We start from the raw sequence: 5,197 nt of genomic DNA on the forward strand, positions 1-5,197 counted from the left end.
AGTACAGATACAGAAACAACCTAGTGTCCGTCATGGACAAATGGATGAAATATATATGTATTTACATACATACATATTAATATGTATACTATATTACACTATAATGTAAATACATTATAACATGTATTATTATATATAATACATAATAATAATGGAATATTATTCAGTCATAAAAGGAAGGAAATTGTATCATTTGTGACAATATGGATGGACCTAGAAGGCATTGTGCTAAATGAAAAAGATATAGAAAGACAAATATTGTATGATCTCATTTATATGTGGAATCTAAAACAAACCGAAAGAAGCTCATAGATACAGAGAACAATTGAGTGGTTGCCGAGACTGCGAATGCGGGGGTGGGGGGAGAGTGTGATGTAGGTAAGGGTGGTCAAAGGTTCAAATCTCGAATTATAACATAAATAGGTCCTGAGGATGTCATGTACCGCACGGTGACGAGCACTAACAGTACTGTATTATATATTTGAAAGCTGCTAAGAAAGTCAATTTTAAAAGTTCTCGTTACAGGGAAAATAATTATAGCTATCTGTGGTGATGGATGTTAATGAAGCTTATCGTGGTAATCATTTCACAGTGTATACATATATCACATCATTATGTTATATACTTAAAGCCAGCACATGTAATATGCCTATTATATCTCAACTTGAAAAAAGTATATGTGGGGCAGAAGTAGGGGTAGAAAGATGACCAGAAGGAAATGAGCCAGACTGTGAATAGTGGTTCTCTCTTGTCAGAGAAGTAGAGTTGGGGAGATTGGGCTGGGGACATGACTGCTGAAGGAGGGCTTGCTTGACTCACTCTTGAAACTTCTATTTTATGTAACACTTGCCGTTAAAGTCAGATTTGTTGTTGTTGTGTAGTCGCTAAGTTGTAGCCAGCTCTTTGTGACCCCGAGGACTGTAGCCTGCCAGGCTCCTCTGTCCAAGTGATTTCCAAGGCAAGAATAAGAGTGGGTTGCCATTTCCTTCCCCAGGGGATCTTCCCGACTCAGGTTCGAACTCATGTCTCTGCATTAGCAGGCGTATTCTTTACCGCTGAGTCAAAAAGACTTACTGCTGGGAAGCCCAAAACCAGATTTATATATAGTAAAATTCATCTGAATGGATATACATTTCTATGAGTTTGACAAATACACACAGATATGTTACCACCACCAAAATCAAGACAGAATATTTCTGTCGCCCCCCCAAAGGTCCCTCATGCCCATTTGTAGTCAGTCCTCTCCCTCCCCACTAGCCCTTGATCTGATTTTTGTTTTTTATAGAACTTTTGTATACTAATAACACATTTGTGTATCACCTATGTAAATAAATCCATTAACCTAAATAAGGTTATTCTTCCTTTTCCCATTATCCACCTGTGCTCATTCCAGGGGAATAAAAGAAGGAAAGTGCCAGTAACATCATGATAAAGTTCTAGTAACATCTTCTAACTTTCTCAAATAGGCAGCTCGACCACACTTGTCTAATATGTTTGCTCCAAACTGACTCACATACGTTAATTTGCCCTGTAATTAGCTAATTATCCCAACTCTCTTTATTGAATGATATAATGTCAGAGCCTATGGTCCAGTGAGTGATAGATGGATCTATGCCTGGATGGTGAAGGTGAAGGGAAGATGAGAGGTACCTCAGAGGTAGAACTGACACAATTGACACAGCTGTTAAGCTGTTATTAAATACTGAGTATTTAAAGCCTCATGATGTCACTGCAGAAATAAGAGAAGCTGGTTTTAGGGGTAAGAGATTGGGTTTGAGTTCAGCATGTTGAGCATGCCAGAGGCTCACAGGGTGGTCAGAAATACGTTTTTGGGGACTCACCTGGCAGTCCAGTGGTTAAGGCTTGGTCCATCCACTGCAGGGAGCATGGGTTTGATGCCTGGTAGGGGAACTGAGACCTCACATGCTATGCGCAGTGTGGCCAAACAGAGAGAAGCTCCTCTCTCAGAAAAGATCAGCAGGGGAGCTGTGGATTTAAAATGCATCCATTAGAAGTCGCTGTTGAGATCAAGGCCGTGGACAGTCACCCAAAAAGAGTACAGGGGAGGCATGGAGACATGGGGGACACCTTGTGAAATATCTCCACCTTGGAGATGGTCAGAGAAAGAAAATATGCCAGAAATAGGAAAAAGGAAGGTGCTGTCAAAGAGGCTGGCAAAGAATCAGAAGAGTGTCAGGAGGCGTGACAGAATCCACAGGGACACTGTGTCCAGCAGCCAGGGAGGAGAGTTGTCATCATTAAGACGCTGATGGACACACGGGACGGGCTCACTGCGGCTGAAACTGGTGTGCCGGAAGTGAGAGAGGAGAGCCCCCCCACTCTCAACAAGGACCTGAGGCTCCATGACTCTGGCCCCCTGTGCCCCCTTTCTGTCTTCAGTCTGGGGGGAGCGTGAGCAGAGAGGTGAGCCGTGTGGCTCGTATTACCTTCTAGAGGACGGGGAGAAAGCCTCTGACCTCACACTGGGTATATCCTACCGACGGTGTGGATGTCTTGTGGCTTGTGGGATCTTAGTTCCCTGAGCTGAGGGATCAAACACCAGCCCTCAGCAGTGAGAGCGTGGAGTCCTAGCCACTGGATTCCCTAAACTATCACTAACTGCACTTAGCACCACAGCAGTTCAGACAGTTTTTAAAATGATGTGCTTTACAGATACCTTCTAGCTTCGCGTGTTCAGGGGATGATTTTCTTGGCTTGTCTTGGTGTCCCCATCTCAGGAGAGAAAGGGCACTTGGCCACGATGGAGGAAATGAAGGTCACTCCGCTCTGCACTAGCATAGAGCACTGAGGAGTTTCTCAACAACCCCAGTCTCTCACTGCCTGCCTGTCAAGATGCCCCCGCCCAGAAGATCTGCTCAGATGTTACTCCACTCACCGATGAATAACTCAGTCCCAGTGGTGGCAAGACCAAATTATGACTCAGAACCCTTAAGCGAGTTATTGTCCTCATACACAATTAGCCCCTCTGTCCAGGGTTGCTTTATCTGAAATGGCCGCAAAGGGATGTCTAGATTCAATTGTGAGCATCTGGTCTCTGCCAGACCCAGTGCTGGGCACTGGATAGATGACAAGGTGGCACAGAGGAAGGGCGGAGGCTCGGGACCCCTGTCTCTCTCCCTGAGGCCAGAACAGATGCTCCTGCCCATAGCGTGACTATAACCATAGGCTCCACCACCAGCGACTCCTGCAGCGCGGGCACAGGCCGGCAGCTGAGGGGGTGCTCTTCTACATGCTCTCATTTGGTTTCACAACAGTCCTTGCAAACAGCCCGGTGAGGGTTTGGTTTTTTTTAATCCCTATTTTTAAACAGAAAGAAGCCAAATATTTATAGCAGCACTCTTCACAGAGTCAAAAGGTGAACAATCCAAAAGAAACAACAAATATCTATCAGCTGATGAACAGATACGCTAAATGTGAAAAAAAAATGTGGTCTATCTATACAATGGAATATTTTCAGTCTTAAAAAGGAATGAGATAATAGATATAGTAGAACATGGATGAGCCTCAAAAAATATGCTAATTAAAACAAAACAGATATAAAAGGTCATGAATTGAGTGATTCCATTTATATTAAATACCCAGAATAGGCCAATCCATGGAGACAGAGAGCAGATGTTTGGGTAGGGAGCAGAAGGGAATGGGGAAGGGGGGCAGGTAGTGACTGATAAGGATGTGAGGTTTCCTTTTGGGGTGATGAAAATGTTTTGGTACAGGTGGTAGTTGCACAACACTGTGAATGTACTAAGTACCAATGAATTATACATGATAAAGTGGTTAAAACAATTAATTTTATGTTATGTGAATTTTAACTCAATTTTTAAAAAAGAAAAAAGAAACCAGTGTTCACTAGTTTAAGAAGCTGGCTACAGTCACCAGGGTCAATGTTGAAAGTGAAAGTCGCTCAGTTGTGTCTGACTCTTTGCAACCCCATAGACTATACAGTCCATGGAATTCTCCAGGCCAGAATACTGGAGTGAGTAGCCTTTCCCTTCTCCAGGGGCTCTTTCCAACACAGGGATCTAACCCAGGTCTCCCACATTGTGGGAAGATTCTTTACCAACTGAGCTATCAGGGAAGCCCTAACAGATTTAGGGCTTCAGACTAAAAAACTAATGCTTCACCACTGATAACCACAAATATAATCTATTATCTATTTTCTATGATTTTGGTTTTTTAAGATTCTACACAGAAGTAAGATCCTTAGATACCTTCAACTCACACACAGATGTATGTCAATTACAACTCAATCAATTTGAAAAAACAAACCTCCCATACCCAGTGCTTCATCATATACAAGGTTGACTTTTAGCAAACCAATCAACCAACAAGCCAACCAACAAATAAAAAGGCCACCAAAAATAAATAACAAACCTAGGGTTTGTCCCAAAATGAAGGAGGTGCATAGTCAATAACATGTGGAAGAAAAAGATTATATTTCCTACTATAGGCATAATGTTCAGTGTTCAAAAGAATACTTGAGGTCAGGCTTCGCCTGTGGGCAGCCGTCACACCATCATGAGAGAAGAAGCTGTTGGCTGCCGCCCGGTAGCCACAGCTGCAATCTCCGGGAGCAGCCCTCGAGGGCTCCTGCACCCTGCCCTGCTGCCACTATCCAGTCAATTCACTGCTACTCCCACAGGTCACAGGAGACAGATAAGGAATGCGATACTCGCTGGGTGACATACTTCAATACGTCAGGTATTGATGCTCAAGAATTGCGTAAAGGAAAGAATATACTTGTTGGCTATGATCTGGTTCCAGAGCTCAAAATCACTGTTGCTGGTTTGTGAGCATAACTATGCTTAAATGATTTTGCTAGTACAGTTCACATCATAGAGGTTGTTAACAGTAAAGCAGGACCTCATAAGGAAATCTATCCCTGTGTCATCCAGGAACTTAGACCAACTTTAAATGAATTGGGAATCTCCAATTCCAGAGGAACTGGGCCTTCACAAAGTGTAGACCTCATGGTTGGGCTTCCCACAGATTTATTGACAGTGCTCCGTTCCATCGCTCAGTCGTGTCCGACTCTTTGCGACCCTGTGGACTGTAGCCTACCAGGCTTCTCCGTCCATGGGATTCTCCAGGCAAGAATACTGGAGTGGGTTACCATTTCCTTCTCCAGGGGATCTTCCCGACCCAGGGATTGAACCCGGGTCTCCCGCATTGGAAGCAG

General features: G+C 43.7%; 1 pseudogene; it reads left to right on the forward strand.

Moving 5' to 3' along the window:
- Window positions 1-4,536: 4,536 nt before the first annotated feature.
- On the forward strand, window positions 4,537-4,983 carry LOC148774448 (cytochrome c oxidase subunit 5A, mitochondrial pseudogene; annotated as a pseudogene).
- Window positions 4,984-5,197: the final 214 nt, after the last annotated feature.

This window comes from Moschus berezovskii, chromosome 22, assembly GCF_049115385.1.
Source record: "Moschus berezovskii isolate FMDL1 chromosome 22, NW_MosBer_1.0, whole genome shotgun sequence".
Taxonomy (NCBI): domain Eukaryota; kingdom Metazoa; phylum Chordata; class Mammalia; order Artiodactyla; family Moschidae; genus Moschus; species Moschus berezovskii.